Genomic DNA, 20083 nt, shown 5'->3' with positions numbered 1-20083 from the left:
TTTTGACTAATCATAATACTTATCATGTAGGGTTAGATTAAACAACATAATATGTGTTAAGAACTTTGAACTGTGCCAAGCACACAGTAAGCCCTCTTCAGTATTAACTCTATTAGAGTTATGATGACTACCTAAATTCACCTTCCAGACAGACCTCGTTTACTGCCTCACATGCTGTGAGAGAGATTTAGGCTTAAATTGTGATTCATCATTTATCAGCTATATGTTCCTGGATAAATTATTTTTAATTAATCCTGCAAATGTGGCACTATCTACCAGGCATTGTGTCAGGTGCTAAAGATCCAGAGGGACAGTTCGAGCAGCCCCTGCTTACAAAGCACCCCAAATGTGGGAGGTTGGGTACAGCTAATAAGCAACTATAGTTCAGAGCTGTACAGACATAAAATGCTCATTTATCTTACTTGAGTTGGACCAATAGTTAGTAGATTAATCAAAAGAATCAATTAGTGGAAAGTCATAAAAATATCTACATGTCTTAAATGTTCTATTTCAACTTAAGGCAGATTAGGAGTTGCCAGGAGATAGGGGAAGGGAGAGTACAAGGTACTCTTCTGGGTTTATGAAAAAAACTTGAAATGAGAGAGTGGTGATTGCACAATATTATAAGTGCACTAAATACCATTGAATTTTATACTTTTAAAAAATTATGATTTTATAAGTGCATTATACTTTTACATAATTGTGGAGTTTAGTAAATGTCTAATTTTATATTTTATGAATATTACCTCAATAAGAAAACACAAATGTGCATTATTATGACTTTAAGTTCAGGTTCAGTAATTGAAGGCATCTTTCCAGTATAAATCATACCCATAATATAGTTTTTTGATTTCCAGTTTTGACTTCCTCAAATTGGAGGAGAAATATATAACCACATCTCTCTATATAAGATGACAACTTTTTTTCTTTAGAAGTTCACATTTGTATCTTTGGACATTACTGAAATAGAGAATATGGAACAAGTGCCAGTAGGTTTGAGGGGAAATGAATTCAGCTTGGAATACATTGAATTTGAAGTTTAGAGCTGTTGTGGAACAGTTGGGCAGGGTGACACAGGTCTATAATCCCAGCTACTCAAGAGGTTGGGGCACAAGGATTGCAAGTTTAAGGTCAGCCTGTACAAGTTAGTGAGATCCTGTCTCAAAATAAAATAAAAAGGACTGGGGATGCAGGTCGAAGGTAGAGCTAGCATGTGCATGTGCAAGGCCTTGGGTTCAGATCCTAGTACTACCAGAAAAAAAAAAAGAAGAAGTAAAAGAAGCAGCAGCATCTAGGGGATGGGAGATATCCATTAAATAACTAGACAAATAAATCTAAAACTGAATTTCAGAGGTTAAAGTGACCAAAAATTCATGTAAGTTAAAAAATGGAAAACATGCAATCAATTTTACCCATGAGGAGGTCCCTGGTGACATTGGTGAGAGCAATTTTAGAAAGAAGGTGACAGGAGACAGATGGTAGGAGTTGAGGAGTGTATGGGCATGAAATAACCATTTGTGGGTAATCAGAGAATTAGGACTTTGAAGATGAAAGAGTCAGGAGTGCAGCAGTTGGAAGGGGAGTAAGGGATGAAGAAGAACATGTAAATGCTTCGGAGGTGCATTAGTACAAAGGCAAAAGTTGCAAATGCACGGCAGGAGAAAGAATAAGGTGGGGATTAGATAGAGAAGTCCACACTTATTAGGGACCATTGTTGTGAGGGGATAAATGAGTGAGACCACATAAAACACCAAATACATGGCATGCATGTGCCTTGTTAGTTCCTTCCCTTATCTATCCACCACCTTTCCCCTCTTATGTCTTATTTGGTTCTTATCTACAACCTGTTATGAGTGCATTGACCTGGGCCTTCCTGACTGCATACCTGTAGTTTTAGAAGTCACCCATGTAATTTCAGATGGACATCTAAGTTTAGAAACTAAGACTGAACTAATGTCTTACCTGCCCCCTCTTACCACATATGTCCACAATGCCTACAATGAGTTCCATTTCACAACTCCTTACTTGCATCCTGAGTCATATTCAGCTGCTCAGCAGATGCAATAGGCTCCTCATTACACCTGAGTTGTCTCATGTGCTCAGTCAGATTTTACTTGGAATTTCTTAGCTCTCAGTTTCCTTCACTAAGCCAACATGGCAGGTTCTTGTTCATTGTAGAAATAGGCTCTCTTCTCCCCAGGGTCTTGTTCCAATAAACATCTTTAATTAGTAAAAACAGTTATTAATTGCATTGGATACTCTCAGGATTTGCACACAACATTCAAAAACTGATCAAGTTTCCCTTTATTTAGCTCCATTTGACACATCTTGTTTCCTCATTGCTCACCTGTAAGTCATTTCTGACATAATTTAGAACTCCCCTTACCATTTTTGGGTGGCCATAGTTGTTATTTTTTAGTATTTTGGTGTATTTCTTTCCAGTGCTTTAGAAAAACATAGTTGAAAATACACTGTATGTTCTTTTTTCACTTGCTCTTTTAATGTAAGCATTTTCCTGTTAAAGTTATTAACTGTGATTTTTGATAACTGCCAGATATTCCTTTTTCTTACAGGTGTTCCAAGTTGCACTTGGACATCTTCCTGCAGATGTTTCTTTGCTTTGCTGATTATTCCCTTACTCTAGGCTTCTGGAAGTGGGATTGTGATGGTAAACATTTTATGAAGCATAAGAAAGCTAGTTTCACATTAAGAATTGGAAGTGATACTGTTTTCTTACCAACAGAGTACTAACTTTTCAGGTTCAATTGAATTTTGACAAAAAAGGATGGCTAGGGTTGAGGATGCAGTTCAGTGGTATAGCCTTTGCCTAGCAAGTCCTTGAGTTCAATCCCTAGTATTGTGTATATATATACATACATATATATATAGATTTGTGAAGCCATTCTCTCTCTCTCTCTCTCTCTCTCTCTCTCTCTCTCTCTATATATATATATATATATATATATATATATATACATACATACATATAGGCTTCACAATCTAATTTTTTACATTTTGTAAGTAGTATTATCTTCTTCATCTTAAAAATAATAATCCTGTATTGTTTATAGTGTTACATACTATTCAGAGAGGACTACATAGATCTGATTACTGCATAGAAGTCTAAGGAAGATGTGCTGATGTTGCAGGCATGCATATTGAAGGTTCACCAAGTGCTAACAAGGGTTTTTAAAACTAACCCAAGGATGGACCTCCAAAGAGTCTAGGGTAATCATATTTAGAGGATTTGCCTGAGGAGGGGAAGACCAGAAGGGACCAGATGGGACATCTAACCTTCACCTGGGCCAAATGTAAAGAACAAATGTGTCGTGTGCTCTTTCCCTCTGAAGGTCTTTGTTATAATCTATTTCCTCCTCTCTTCCAGAGCATAACAAGTGATGAGTCTCACAAAGGTACTGTAACTACCACGTGCTGGGCTCTTTAACTTTCTTCCCCATTTTCCTCGACTCACCTTTTCCATATTTATTTTTTGTCCCCCAGTCCTTCATCAGGCCCCACACTAATCCTGCCCCAAGTCAGTGAATGGTGGCTGGCACAGGTTTGAAGAGCTTACAGGATTTCTTGTGGTTAGTCAGCTTGGAATTGTGTTTGAAAACTACAGGCCCTAACCACAGCTGTCAGACTTCAGATACCATCTGCTACCCATTTGCCTCCAGCATCACCAGGTACTGTGCTTCTCTGACTGTCTCCTCCTCTCATTCTGTGCTGCAGTTGTCTCTTAAGGCCCTGCCCTCCCTGACATCACTAAGGAGCCCATCTAGATTCTAGGGACAAACCCATCTTTGTCTGCCTCATCCCATCAAAGATAAAAATGACATTAATAACAAACAAATATTTAATTTACTATTATTCATTTCACTGTTGGATTTTACAATCTTGGACATGATACAAGACACACTATAACTTACTCCTTAAAGAGATCTGATGATAAAGGTAGACAAACATATTGGGCATATTATCACTGGCATAAAAACTGATATCCAGTCTACCCAGTACAAGCTTAGGGAAAAGGGAAAAGCAGAACACTTGTGCCAAGTCCAGGAAGAGTGCTATTGCCTCTGACAACACAGTTGCAAAGAAGGAGGTTTGGCAGAAACCAAGGTGTCCTAAGACTGTTTATTAAAATAGAGGCCCTGACTTCATCCTTAGGCAGAATCTCTTCCTGTGGAGAATCCAGCCCATCTGCATATTTTTCTTGTTCTTTTGGAGTCTGATCTGTATCTGTTTTGTTTTCCAGCTACCAGAGGATTAAAGTAAATTTGAGAGAATTCTAAATAGTTTTCCTCCACCACCATATTAACTTCATGTTAATGTGAACCCATGATGTTGAAAAGAATTTTTTTGGGGGGGGATTATCTGGGGACTGGGACTACAGTCATCTCTTACCACTGAGTACCTGAGAATTAATTATCATCACATATCCACCTGCCCAGGGTGAGCTACAAGTTATGCTAGGTATTTGGTGAATAATATACATGTAATTTCTTTCCCTGTTTGATCTCTCATCTTACGATAATCAGCTAGTGAAATAAAAATTATGGTTTGGTGCTTAAATTTTTTGTTGTTTATTTGTAAGTTCTCTTTCCCATCTATATTAGGTTTAAACTGCTTTTAAAATTTATTTTGCCATTCATATTTCCTCTGATAGCATCATATAATCATATTCTCTGCCCATTTATCCACTGGGGATATTGGTAGTATTTATCTGTACATTTGAATACATTTCATATGCTTGGAGATAACTATTTTCTGTTTGTGGTGATTTTTTTTTGTTTTTATCATTACTTTTTCATTGTTTAGAACTTCAAAGTTTATGCAACTTTATTTGATCATTTAGTTTTATTTCTGATTTATCTTTTTGCTCTAATTGTAAAAAATTATCACTTTAAAGTGTGACTAAAAGTCATATTCTTCCTGGGAACTTATTCTGACATTCTCTGGACCCCAAAGCTCAGGCCTCATCATTCTTCCCTATCATTCTTCCATAATAGAAGGTTGAATACTTCTTATGACTTCAGTTGGGAAGTTTATTGTTCACCTGTTTATCCTGTATTTAGAACAATTTTCTATGTTTTCTGTTGTTCAAGGGGTGTATGACTTAACACCATTCACACCCAGTTTCACTCACTATTTTATTAATTTACTCACAAATTCACACATGTATTCATTTACTATATAGGTGGTCACAGACTCTATGGTGACCCTCAATGATCCCTGCTTTCTGATGTTTGCACTTTGTGGACAGGTCGAGTGACTTGCTTCTAACCAATAGAATATGGAAAAAATGATGGGGTGTACTTCTTGTGATTGTAAGGCTCTGTCTTGCTAGCAGACACATTCTATACTTCTGGTTGGACTGATGAAATAAGCAATCATGTTAGGAAAGCCTACATGATGAAGAAACTTGGACAGAAGCGTCGATGCTTGGTCTTAGAACCAAAAGAAAGGACTTCTGTCAAGAACATGAGTGGACTTGGAAGGGGTACCTTCCTCAGTCAAGCCTCTGAATGAGAACACAAGCCAGGAGACCCCTTGACTGTAACCTGAGTGGAGGACCTGTCTAATCCATTCCCTGACCCACAGAAACTATGAAATAAAAGATGGTTGTTGTTTTAAGCCAGTAAGGAAGTGGTAATTACTTATGCAGAAACAGGAAACAAATATACTGTGCTATACTAAATACTATATGTGCATAGTCTCAGTGCTTAAATAATCCCCTGAATCTGATACTCACTAATATTCCCATTGTAGGTACATATGAAGAAACCTGAACTCTAGAACATTCTGTTTTTTTTTTTTTTAACCTCTGTACTATCATGGCGTGTTTTATTTTAATGTGTTTTATTATTTCACCGTTTCAGATTTCTCAAGGTTTAAAATATATTTTCTAAAACACAACAAATACATTTAGGAAAAGTCCAACCTGGCACACCTTGCACACAAGGTAGATGCTTTTATAAATTCAATATTGTAAGAAATTTTTCTATAACTTTTTTTTTACTATATCTTTTTTACTATATAACTCCTAGAAATATTAGATACATGAAGAGTTTCTTTTTTGTATTAAAATTGATAAACATGAACTGTTTGGACAGAAGGATTATGGCAGGTATGGGCCCCACATGCTTGGGAATTTATCTGGAATTAGAACCTTCAGGTAAACATTAGAATGTGCAAGAACTTGGATTCTGTCTTTATCTTTTCTATAAGACTAAAACATTTCATCTATGTTCTAACTTTCCATTTCCAATTAGGTGTAGGGAAAAATTAGGAAGTGGAAAGAAACACTTTTTCTTTTTTTACAACTAAAATCCTATTTGGTTTAGTGTTCTGAGGAATGAAGGTGGGACTGTGACCTCAGTATCATGTTTTCTAAGAGAGTCCTTTCTATTCTGCATTTATCAGATGTTAATTATTCATACTACATGATTGAAGATTTTGGAATCAGAGATTCACCTGCAACATTTGGAATACCAGTGGAGGTCTACATCAACACAGAATTTATACAGCAGCTGGTGCTAGTCAAAGCTAATGATGGAATTTCAGTTTAATAAAAAGACCCCCAACTGAGCACACCATCTTGAAAAAAGTATACTTATCAAACAGCTTTCAATCAGTTCAAGAGAGACACCTTAATTGGGAAGAGGAAGAATTGCAGAGCAGTTTGTCATCGTGCCAATTCCGGATCAATAACTGCAAGTCTGTTCTTTGATAGACATAGCTTTTGCTTCATATTAGTAACCACATCTACATCCTCTCCATCTGGATAAGGAGACCTTTGTATCATTTGACAATGTGTAATGATATCCTCTTTTAATTCACCTCTGTCGCTCCACAATAAACACGAACAAAATTTAAGCATGCGATTATTAAGGTCAATTTTATTATTTGTCATTCTTTAAATTTTCCGTTTCTTGTAATTGGAAAGCATTGCTTATAAAATTTTTAGATTTTAAACAACCTGTTGAAATAAAACTATATGAAAAAATTAAATTATGATGATTTCACTCTAACAAGAAACAATGATAATCTGATCTGTATAAGATTCTTTTGAGAAAGACTGTGCAGAATAATCTACTAACAGGAAACAAAGAATAAAGGTCTATTTTTGGCAAGAAGAATCTGGAATTCTAAAGGAGAATATGAAGCAGTTATCAAGTCTTAGTTTTCTTATTTTTCAGATGATAGTCCTTCAACCTATTTATGGACTGTCGATCTCAGTGATGCGTTAGGAGGCACTATGGTCAGGTTGGACAGGTGGAAGGAGCAGCTGGGGCAGCAAGTGTAGTAAAGCAGGAGCCCAATATGGATATTAGGACCAAAACCTGAGAGGGAAGCTGCTATAGTTCTTTTACTCATTTCCATTGAGGAATATGTTCCCCCTGCCCACCTCCCTCCCTCCCTCTGTCCCTCCCTTCCTTTCTTCCTTTCTTCCTTCCCTCCTTCCCTGTTATCTATTTAGATAGATATAAACATAAATATAGAACTATTTAGATTCTATGTAAGATTTCTTTTTTGGAAAAACAGGATTCTAATGCTAAAATATAGTTTGAAAATCACTGGACTAGATAGTTCTAAGCTCTTTTCCTTCCATGTTTTGTTTTGCAAGATCCAGGTAAATATAGAAAGGGAGATTGAAGTCTTTTGAAACATACAGCAAATATTTATCTCGCATGAATTGTAATTCTGCTAAGAGGCAAAGCTATGGGTAAAATGGTATCTCACATTCCCTTTCAGATATATGGGATGATGACTGATAGGTGTGTGTGTGTGTGTGTGTGTGTGTGTTTTTCAGAGTAACTGTGTAGAACAGTCACCCTTACTTAGGCATTTAATCTACTAGATGGTAAGTGGACAGAATTATAGCCTGATTTCAAAAATCAAAACCTCCTGCATTTACAAAATCATATATGGTTAGAGCTGATGGTATATTTGAGTTTGTTTCTCTCATTTTATATATTTACCCATTCATTAAATCAATAAATTCATATCAAATTTGAGTTTGCACCAGTCACCATGCTAGGTTTTAGGTCTATACTATATTGTTCCTATTCATATGGAGATTATGTTTTACTGGGAGAGATAAGCAGTCAGACAAATAATCATACACATACAATTACATTTTTTTGTAAGTGCTGTTAAGCAAAACAATAGGGGTTTCTGAGATCATATGTTAGAAATTATGAGAACACAGACTGTAGAGAGCAAAGTGACTTGCCTCAAGTTATTGAATGTGCACTGTAGGGCTGGCACTAGACAAGTGTTCATGCTGTCTCAACAGTGAGCTGTGGAAGTTTAGGTCATTAGTAAAGAACTAAGTCATGGGAATCTGAAATCTGAGTTCCTGTTCTTGCTTACAATGTGGTAGTCTAGAAGCTGAAAATTGTTTGCAGGGGTAATAAATTCCATGATTAAAGAAAAGCAATCCCTCAACAGCTACAGGAAAACTGCTAATTGTTAAAAACTTCCAGACTGCAATCAAGTTCAATAGCTTCCTCAATTTCACTTTGCTGTAAAACAAGCATTTTTGTTCCTATAGAACGTCCAGTCCCAAATGTGCATTAATTTTCATTACAAACATTTTCCCAGATAGTTTTTCCAGACTTACCAATTAGAAGAAAATCAAAGATAAACGGTCCTTATTAAAATTATTAGATAACAGCAACCATAATGAAGCCACCTCCTTTCAGTGTATGTGGATAACAAGGAGTTTGAGTTTATTTTCTCTGACAAGACTGAAGAGTAGGGATAGAGTGGGTCTGGCTGACACAGATCCATATAGTTTGGAGATTCAACAACACACAACCATACTGATATCCTTTCACAAAAGGGAAGCTTCGCCTGCATGGATGCCATCCTCTGGAAGCACCCGCCATCCGGTGGTAAAGTTTAAGTCTTCCCTAATACGTGATTTCATAAGTGATGGGTGGGCCTCTCTCAATCTGGCCTAAATTATAGTCAAGTGACACTAGTTTGGAACGTTTCCTTTGTTCCTATACACACAGTTTGCATTTTTATCATATTTAGAAGTTATACATATACACTACATATAAATCTTTGCATTAATGAATAAATGGGATTATAGCATACATTTTGGGCTTCTTTCTTTTGAATTATTTATTTTTGAAACTTTCCATTTAGTATTTTTGGACTACAGTTGAAAGTAAGTAGATGAAATATGGTCTTAACATCCCTCTTACAGTTCTGCCATGAGAACAGCATGTTCCAGAGAGGGGTTCTTCTCTAGCCCAGACCCCAGAACTAAGGAGACTTATGGGCAGGATGTGCCCATTACCACAGGAAGAAAATAAAAAGGAGTAAAATCAATGTTGTAGCCACACATCAAAGATGAAGGAGTTCAATAACAGCTGCACAGGTACTACCACATCTTCAACCTAGCAAGTTGGGCCTGATAACATTCCCAGGGCTCGTGCCATGGCTAAGGAACCAGGAAGAATGGGACTCACTGGAACTCATGTCCCTGCAGCCTCCTTATCTCATCTCTCTTTCACATGTACACTTGTCACAGATGGAAAGACTGACTGGGGGGAGAAGAAACACTGTAAATTTGTCACACTTAAAATCAGCAGAGACTGAGAAAATACTGTGTCTAGCACAAAATTTATACTCAGGAAATATTGTTTTGTGTTTTGAATTGTATTTTTGAATTGCATTTTTTATTCAGTGTAATATTGAGGCCAGTTAAATGATGCTAGATTGAACAAATGACAATTGAAATATTACATTATCTATTAAATATTACTTTTTTAGAACAGTAAAGAAAGAAATTGAAAGCCTTAGAAGATGCAAATTATCTCCCATGTTCTTGGATAGGCAGAATTAATATTGTCAAAATGGCCATACTAGCAAAAGCATTATACAGATTTAATGCAATTCCTATTAAAATCCCAATACCATTCTTCATAGAAATAGAAAAAGCAATCATGAAATTCATTTGGAAAAGTAAGAGATCCAGAACAGTCAAAGCAATCCTTAGCAAGAAGAATGAAGCAGGAGGCATCACAATACCAGGTCTTAAACTATACTACAGAGCTATAGTAACATATTGGGTTTTTTGTATGAACTATTTTTTCCTCTTCCCTTTTGGTAAGCCCGCTTTTCCATCTCCTTCCTTGCTCCCTCCACCCCCATCATAACCCATGCTATCAAACTAGCATGTATTTTTGCATATTTTATCCATGTACATATATTAGTAAATAAGGATATATATATATATATATATATATGCATAAACCAATATCTACATATACATTCCTATTCATAGGGTTTTGGGATATTTTTTGGAAAAACAGGATCATATCATATACCCTTTTATACATTTTTCATTTTCAATAGAAAATATCTCAGAAGAATCCCCTCAAGTCAATAGTATAGTTCTACTTCATTTTATACCTACTTCTATGATGTGTTATGTTCTGAGATTCACTTTGTTTTCAGTTTTCTGATATACTGAACAATACCAGGATTAACCTTGGCTATGTGTCCCTGTGTTCTGGGGTTTTTATTTTTATAAGTAGATTTCCAAAAGTATGGATTTTAAGTCAAAGGGATACGAATATTTAATTTTAATAAATGTTGCCAGATTGTTTTCCAAAAATGATTATAACAATTCCCATTCCTAGTGAGAATACCATTTCACTCCTACAGTCATACCAAAATGGATATTATTACTCTTTTATTTTTGCCAGACTGAGGATCTTAATCTTCATTGTTACTGTATTACCCATTTCCCTAACTACTATTGAATTAAAATGTCTTTTTGTAAATTTGTAGCCCATCTGGTTATGCTCCTCTGTGAATTGTATGTTCTTTTTTGCTTTGGGCTGTATGTTGGAAGAACTCATATACTAATCTTGTTTTTCCATCTGTGTTAAAATAGTTTTTTCTATTTCACATCTCTTTTTTGCTATTATTTGAAATAGAGTTCTTAAGATAGCTAAATATACACATATTTTATTTTTTACTTTCTAGGTTCACTGTCTTCATTATTGGAGATTCCCCCATACATGTACATTCTTGAATAATGTCTATTCTTTTTTCCTTTTTGGTGCTAGGGAGTGAACTCAGGGCCTTACATGTGCTAAGTATGTGCTCTACTACTAAGCTACTCTCGGTCCACTTTTTTATTCTGAAAGTTTTTAGTACTCTTGGAATTATTTTTATATATGAATTCAACTTGATTTTTCTATACCACTTAAAAACTTTTCACCTTTCCCTGCTGATTTGGATTATCATCTTTATCATTGGGATTCATTTCTGGGTTCTATGTCCTGTTCTACTGATTTGTTTGTTTATTCCTCTACAAACACCTGATTTGTTTTAGATTCTTTACTGTATCTTCTGATGGGCACACAGAATAAGTAAGAAATAAATTTGGGTTGTGTTAAGTCACAGAGATTTTGAGGATATTTGTTACAGCAGTATCACCTAGCTCTTACACTTAAGATTGTTGTGAGGTTTAAGTCAGAAAACACACATAAAAACATGTATCCAAAGTCAGGAACCAAATATAGATTAATAAATATTAGCCAAAATCAGAGAGCATGTCCCTCCCAACTCTTCTTTTTTTCATTCTCCTAAAATTTATATTTTCAGACATTTCTTTAAGTAAACTTTAAGGTAAATGAGCAAAAACAGAAGTTGTACATGTTTCTCCTGGATAGAAGCTTTAGGAACTGTATATGCTCTGCTGAGTCTTCTTTTCCTACTTTAGTGATGGCAGAAGTATTTGGCGAGATGAAACTTTTTTTGACTTAAATTTGTGAGTGAAAATGATAAACAGAGTCATCCTCATGGCCACATTGGACATATAGAATGAGTGAGAAATACATGTGTGTTGTGTTAAGTCACAGAGATTATGAGGATAAAACTATTGGCAAATCACAATACTAGTGAAGCTACTCTCATGTCTTGAGACAGCAGTACCTTCTGTATATGGTTTTATTTCATGTGGTTAAGATACATATGCTAGAAGAAATTGTGCCCTGCTTGATCACCATCACCCATACTGTAGTTAAAAATTAGTGTTAATGCCTGTAAAAATGTGAATCATTTTACCTTGATAAGATGATAGTACATGAATACAAGGAAAGAAAACTCATCAGAAAATGATGATTTTTTTATCAGGGATTATAAATAGGTAGCCCATGGGCCAAACTTAGGCCATAGCTGTATTTCCATCATATTGTTTTTAAAATTAGGGAAATGTGTTGGGCGTGGTGGCTCACACCTATAATCCTAGTGGCTCAGAAGACTGAGACAGGAAGGTTGCTAGTCCAAAGACAGCCTCAGCAAAAGCGAGGTGCTAAGCAACTCAGTGAGACCCAGTCTCTAAATAAAATACAAAATAGGGCTGGGGATGTGGCTCTGTGATCAAGTGCCCTGAGTTCAATCCCTAGTAGCCATCCCCGGGAAAAAAATCAGGGAAACTCCCTTTCTCCTCTCTCTCTCTCTATCTCTCATTACCCCCCCCCCCCCCCCCCCCCCACACACTTACTTCTGGCCTCTCTTGAAAAAATTAGAAGATCTTACAACTCTAAAATCATATTTCTGCATGATCAAAATCTCTGGAGCTACATGGAGTAACTATATGGACTAGTTCACCAGAGCCCCTCTATCTCTTGTTTACACCCAGTCTCCTCACCTATTTGCTTTTTCTACATGTCCAAGTATGCATAGGAATTTATGACTACTGAGCACTTATAGTGAATGAAAATTTAACTATTTTTCAGCAGTAGGATGTAGTGAGCTCTAGATACACAAAGGATGAAACATCAATGGAGAGAAAAGTGGGGTGCTGATATCTAAGCCATGTGTTATCTTTCTGATAAAACCAGTTAGTGGAAGAAGAGACATTTTTCTTCCTACCTAAAAGAATAAACAGATCTTTGATATCTCAGAAACAATTTTCTTCATCAAATCAGTTCTAAACCACAGAGGCTAATTAATTCTCTCAGGCCCATCATTGGGTGAGAATTCTAGAAGTACAATTAGTCAGGAAATGAACTTAGGAAAACATTTACAAAATCCCTGTTCACCTGGGAAAAATCTTTAAAAAATAAACTACTGAATTGTCATTCAAAACTGCAAGTGGAACCTCCCCCATCTCATTCATTTAGGAAGAGGGATCTTAACAGAAAGAGGAGTGAATCAAAAGGTCTAGAATCTAGATTGTTCAGTGTATAATTCCTATGCAATTGCTTGAGCATTATCTAAACCCCTTCACATTCATATCCCTTGAAATCCCTCTCATGTTAATCACATTCATCATTTTGGCTCCATTTTCATTAAAAGAGAAAACATCTTCATGCCACTACCACCTTAGGGTCTGCTAGCTGACCCAGTTTTCAAAGGCAAAATCTCTCAACACAAATATGGCTCTCATTACATATTCAACCAATGAAACAACAACAACAAAAACAAAAAAACCTTTACAATATTTTGTAAACTTACCGCAGATTTCCAGGATACCTTATCACAATTTTATTTAAGTCCTAATTTAATTCAAGGCTTGGGAACCAAAGGAGAGTAATGGACACTGCTCCACAATAGCAATGGTGTCTTCAGAATTACCTGGAACTGATGATGGGTTTGGGTCTGGAGCATCCTAGGATCTCTAGTGAGATACCTCTTTCTATTTGCAGAAGTTTTAAAGGTCACGAAGAATTGGTGAAAGGTAGACATTCTCAAGTTAAAAAGAAGATTTCCTACCTGCATTCTTCAAACACAGACTTCTTTAAAAATCTCCTTGGGAAACTGCATTATCACTGATAAATTATTAAAACAACTTTTTCTTCTCCAAATATAATAAAGGGCATTTTTCATAGATCTGTAGTATAACATCAAGTGGAATAAATACAAGAGATAAATGAGCTTCTTTCTATTTTTATTCTTGTTATAGTGAAGGCATTATTTTGTTTTTATTTTGGGTTCATTTCCTTTTAAAAAGTACACTGGAAACCCTCTATAAATGAAAAGGAATGTGTATAGTATGCAAATTCAAAGTGTGCTGTCCTCATTTACCCAGTGGAATTCAAAATAAGCCCCAACTTGTGAACATATTAAAGCAGATTGAAATGGATATTAGCAGGATTTGTAAGGAGAAGCACTCCAGTCAGTCAAACATGCTATGCACAAGAACTTTGATAATGTTGTTTTACTGATAATTACCTGCCTGCTGTCACCTCAAAGTGGGATTTCATGCAGGTTCCAGTATTTAAATATTATGTTCAGAGCCAAGCCTGCAGACACTTATACCAATCTGGCCATGTCCATTTTATTTCACAATTATCTGTGTCTTTCTGCCTGAGAAGCAATGCTGTTAACTCCCTTTTAATTGTGTTTGAACTGTGTGGGCAAGAGAACATCAATACTATGCTCCAACTTCCCTGGTCTGGAGCAGGTTCTGCCCTCTCTCTCCCAGACTCCAGCATTACTGGAAAGCAACACTTCCTGACTAGCATGAATATTCATCCGACCTCAGAAACAAGTCACTGGGCAAAGCAAATAACCCACATTTCCATTACCTAAAGGTAGTTTCGGCAAGGACCAACTTATGCGTGCCCATCCCCTGGGCTGCTAGTGCTTGCTGGTCTTACAGCACTACAGAGAACTTCCTTTTTTTTGTCACCGCCCCCACTCACCCACTTTTTTTTCTCATACTGAACTCCTAATTAAATTTAACAGTTTCAAGAGTTTAAACTGTATACCTTTTTAATTGTGTCCTACTTTGTATTGGCTGATGCACAAGTCTGAAAATGGATATTACAGCTTTTTATGATATAATATCACCCTAATTGGTGCTTCATAGGCCGTGGCTGAATTCTTTTCAATTAAGCTCTAACATACAGTAACTGTTTCTCTCTGCAAATGCTGGAAAGCCATTCACAAGAGAGGACTGGTACTGCACAATTCCGAAGTACCTTAATGTGTCAAAAATGTTTTGTGAAGAAAGCTACACTGTAAATGCAATCACCTACATTGGTGTTCCCATTGTTAACTGGGAGTGAAAGTATTGCTAATTGTCCTGCGTTTTAGCTGGGTTTTTAAAGCATTATGTAGTAAGTACACCGGAGGGTCAATTTGTGAAGTGAAATACTTAGCATGCAAAGCGTAATACAAGATGCTGTGTAATACTTGACCTCTCAGCATAATAAATGTAGCAGTGAAACGCTGTGCATTCAGTTTTCACTGAATAGAGCCTTCGCAGTGGAACAAAACCAGAAAATGTTCTCTTCATTCCTTTTTTTTTTTTCACTAAGCGAAAATTATTCTTTATAATGGCCATTGCAGCAATTAGCTGGCATTTGGTAGAATAAATGTGCAGAAATAGCAATTTCTTATTTTAAATGAGATTTTGTATGGAGCCTGCAAATTACTTGAGGTATATGAATAATTGTGCCTTAGCTTTATGCTACAGAATAGGGTGTGGGTGGGTATAAAGATTTCCTATTTGCAGTTAAATGTTTAGACATTTTATTATTTTAATTTCACTCACAGTCTGCCTGGATTGACCCTGCTTTCCCATTGATCATTTCATGTGCGCCTGGAAGCAAGTGTGCAGATGGCGGGAGACTCCCAATTAGTGCACCATGTTTTTCATGAATGTGACATGTAAGTGCAATCAGGTCTCCTTGGAGGCAGCAGCAGTTTCAGTTTTGGGATCCTAAATCAATACAATTTAATAATCTGCGTGGAGTGAATGCTTATCGATATTCTCTATGGTCAAATGCAATCGGAAACTTCATTAAATTTTTATCCAAAGTTTTCCACCTTATTGAAATGCATTCTTCCAGGCATCCATGATTCATCTAATTAGCCTTAAGTAGGGTATTTTTTCTCTCTCTCTCAAAGTGATTCAGTTAATTATGTCCATATATTCATAATTATAAGGTGGATGAGTTGGGTAAAGCTGAAATCATGAAATCTGCAGAGAGATTCTGTGAAGTTTAAAATGTGAAATATAAAAAAAGAGAGAGATGAGTAAAATGTCAGGCAAAGAAATAATTTCGTTTTAATCTCCCTCAGTCTACCTCACCCCAACTGCTTTCTCACAGGGTTTTATACATTTATTTATTCACTTTTATAATTTGATACCTTCCAAAACTTGATTTGAGGCAAGCTTGATAATCTATAAAGCAAACACTACAAATACTAAAAACATTTGACTAATGATTTAAAACATTATCTTTTTGATTTAAAAGAATTTCAAGATAATATATGGTCCTTTAAAGATTAACCATTCAAACAGTTAAAAAGAAAGTTTCTTTCACCTATAGACCAATAGTACAAAGTTGTCCTATCAGATGTAAAAATTTTAGCCAGCTTCTTGTGTGTTCTATTTCCATGCTTTTAAGTGTTTTCCTATTATTCTAGTTCTTCACACATCCTACTTTCATATTCTGGTTACTCTCATATTCTCATATTTTATATAACATATTGTTTCAAGAATTCAAAACAAAAATTCCCTAGGCAACTTTTCTAGCCCAAGAATTTTTTTTTTTTGTCTTTCAACTTATGTTTTTTGTATTCTTTTATTTTTACACAATGAACAAGCAGTTCACTTTAATTTTTATTTTACCTAAGACCTAAGCACATACTTTTTACTCAAATTTTTACTCTTCCATTGAGCGATGCCAAAATTTCCTTTGCCAAATGCCATAATGATGGCCCCCATTATCAAATGATGTGGTTCATCTGTTAATCTAACCTGTGTTACTATAAAATTGGAAATATCCCCAATTAGTCATTGTTAATCTAATCTGAGTAAAGTGACATTCTCACTCAGTAAGCAAATGCCAGTCCTTCATGGCTCCACAAACAAGCTTGTTAGCTATATTCCTTCATAACAAGCTGCAGGGTGGGTGCTTCGCAATTACATTACTGTCTTTGCCTGATGGTCCTGTTCAAGATCTTTAGCAAATTGCATAACTATTGGCCATAAGGAACTGTACATGATTCCTGACCCATTTTAATTCCTCATTATTTTTCCCCCAGTGGGGCAAAAATTAGGCACTAAGCAACTCAGCAAAACCCTATCTCTAAATAAAATACAAAATAGGGTTGGGGATGTGGCTCAGTGGTCGAGTACCCCTGAGTTCAATTCTCGTTACCCAAACAAAACAAAACATTATGTATGTGCACTGGGGTTGTAGCTCAGGTGTAGAGCACTTGCCTAGCACATGTGAGGTACTGGGTTTGATCCTCAGCACCCCATAAAAACAAATAAAGAAAATAAAGGTTAAATTATTTTTAAAATTATATATGAATTGAAAGAATGTCAGTTATAACATTTTTCTAATTACTCCTTTCTGAAATGTTCCTCTTGAAAATTTGCAAAGGAGAAGAATGTGGTGAACTAAGGGTAGTTTTATCCACATCTTTGTAGGGCACACATGGATATCATAAAAATAACTGTATGATCAAAGGTACTGGTATGTTAAAAACAGAGAGAAATGTCCACTGTGCTTTCCTATTGCTGTTACCAATGCCCCAGTCATGGGTATCTCTTGGATAGTTCTTTCTATAAGATATTTCAGGTCATTTTGATCTATTTAACAAATTTTTACCACATCCTAGAGTAGGTGGCTTTAAGGATAGTTTATCTAAAAAGGAGATGACAAATAGTGAAAAATATGTTGTATGTAGAGCTATCATTCTTAATATCATTGGAAGTTTGATATTATCATAAATCTGATGACAATATTTTCATCTGGAGTTTTTAATAGAGTATAACCTTTCTCTTTCAAAAACTGCATAGGAAAACTATGTGAGGGATACTTCCTGTTTTGTGTGTGTATTTCTTTTCCTGTCCCAAGGGAACTCTAGGTGAGGGTTTCATTGTACTTCACTCTACATGGATGCCTTCCCATTTTCCCTATCTGTCCTCCTCTCTTCCACCCTGCCTGCACATGGGATGGGTATCCTCTCTGGGAGCCTTCTTACTCCCATATCAGCCCGTCCAATTCCTTCTTCTTTTTCAATACTTAGTCAGATGCCCTCTCTTCCATTGAACTTTCTCTCTATCCTCATTGGAAGAAATCCTTCCCTCTTCTAAACTAGAGGTGCAATTGACCTTTCTATCTCTTGTATTTATGCATATTTTACTACCCCTGCTTGACTGTGGGATTCCTGGGAGTAGGATTTAGTTGGAACAAATTCCAGTACTTTGCACATTGTGATCATACAATAAGTATTTCTTGAATGAATGCATATTATTAATTTATTTACTCAATGAATGGGTTAAATTAATTTACCCAAAACCCTTTTTTCCAGAAAAAATTGTACCAAATTTTATGCTGGTCAATAATCTATTACTGTATATGATGAAGCATTTCAAACAACTAAGAAAACATAAACATTCCAGGAATGACTTTATCTACTTTCTATAACACATCATCAAGCTTTTCTAATATTCTCCTACATTTCCACATAGCAGGCAGTTTCTGGCACTTTTTTATCTGGATCAAAAACAAACCAGTTGAAAACTCAGCTGGGATCTTTTGTTACAACCAGGGCTACTGTGAAAAGCAATTAAAAATGTAAATCAGTAACTTTTCAACCATCCCTCAATCATACACATGATATGGATAGACATTTGTGACCTTGAACAGCTGTGTAAACTTGCTAAGCCTTGCTTTCCCCATCCATAAGTTGGGGACAACAATGCCACTCTCGAATGCTATTTTAAGGATTAAATGAGGTAAAATTCCTAAATGGATAGAAAAATGGTACCATTGTGGCAGAGCTGTCAAGGGCCAGTATGCCCTTATGTTTATTAGAAAAGGAATCCCCATTTGCATCTGTAAGGAAAGAGAAAGGTGCCCACTTGGGATGTGGTACCCTTTTGCTCTCCACAACTGTGCATGATGGACCAGCATTTTGATGATAATAATTACAATGATGATGCAGGATCCTTATCTTTAGCTGTCTCAGAATGTTCTGGCACTATTCCTGTAACTTAGGTTCTGAGGAATCAGCCTACTTTTGTTAACACATATTTCATTGGATTCTAATAATCTGAAAACACTTGTGCCTCCATGACTAATCTTTGTATAACTTGAAGGCAGTTATTCTATACAATAGAATCTTGAAGACCAAGATTCTATTTCTCAGTATCTGCAGTGCTTATCCAGGGTATAGCATGTAGTAGGTGCTCAGTAGAGTCTGCCTAAATAAAAGATAAATTGAGTATGTGTCTCCACTACACTTTAGCAACTTATTTCTTCTTGACACACCCATTAGTTGAGATGTAGTATCAGAAGAAAACAATCACACCCACATGTGTGAACCAAAGTGAGAGCTCATTTGCATTCAATCAGGAAATACAACTTATTGACTTAATTTTGAATTATTATGAGATAGAACTCAATATACTTTTGAATAAGGTTGGCATTAGTGTTATTAAAACATTTAAAAAATTATTTATCAAGCAACCAAAAGTTACTACTAAGGGCTGTGAATTTCAGATACAAAAAGATATTCTGCATAGTATCCTGAATGGTTGGGGCTTTTTACCTCCTTATCCTAAGAGGACAATGATAATTCTCTTACATTTGGCTTTCTGACCACTTTCCTGAGGTGGGATTCCTAGAAAGATATTAGAACAGGTCTTTGGTACATATTTAAGAGTGAAGGTTGTGGATGTGTGCAGAGAAGATTTATCAAATGGTGTCCCATTTGGACCAGTGTTCTAGGCTTTTATACTTGACTTTTCCTTCCCTTAGTATTTTAAACATTAAAAATCCTTTATATCGAATACTCATAAGAGAAATTTGATAGATTCATTCCTGATGCTTATGCTATCTTGAGCCCAATTTCTCATGTTAGAGTGTGAAAGCTTCAAGGCGCACATAAAGTCCCTGGTACTTCTACTATGCCTCTTACCTTGAAGGAATCACCAGGTTCTAATAGTTCCCTTCCTCCTATGGCAAAAAATTTGGTGTTCAACAAGGAGTGACATCATGTGATTTCTCACTGGTCCTCATGTCTTGTTGGAGGTACATAAACCCTAAAAAACCCTACCTACCTTTTTTTATGGAAG

General features: G+C 36.0%; 1 long non-coding RNA gene across 6 annotated transcripts in view; it reads left to right on the top strand.

Moving 5' to 3' along the window:
• LOC124978087 (uncharacterized) overlaps positions 1-6879 on the top strand; it is a 39615-nt gene extending 32736 nt beyond the window's left edge. Inside the window, exons 4-8 of one of the 6 annotated variants that reach the window (XR_007107318.1) lie at positions 3386-3413; positions 3502-3686; positions 4259-4455; positions 5883-5965; positions 6427-6879. This is a non-coding gene — a long non-coding RNA (uncharacterized LOC124978087). Of the gene's footprint in view, positions 1-2573; positions 2669-3385; positions 3414-3501; positions 3687-4258; positions 4456-5882; positions 5966-6426 lie in introns of all 6 variants that reach the window. The other 5 variants (XR_007107316.1, XR_007107319.1, XR_007107315.1 and 2 more) reach the window with 5 other exon arrangements.
• Positions 6880-20083: the final 13204 nt, after the last annotated feature.

This window comes from Sciurus carolinensis, chromosome 2 (assembly GCF_902686445.1).
Source record: "Sciurus carolinensis chromosome 2, mSciCar1.2, whole genome shotgun sequence".
Taxonomy (NCBI): Eukaryota; Metazoa; Chordata; class Mammalia; order Rodentia; family Sciuridae; genus Sciurus; species Sciurus carolinensis.
This window is presented reverse-complemented; position numbering and strand designations above follow the sequence as displayed.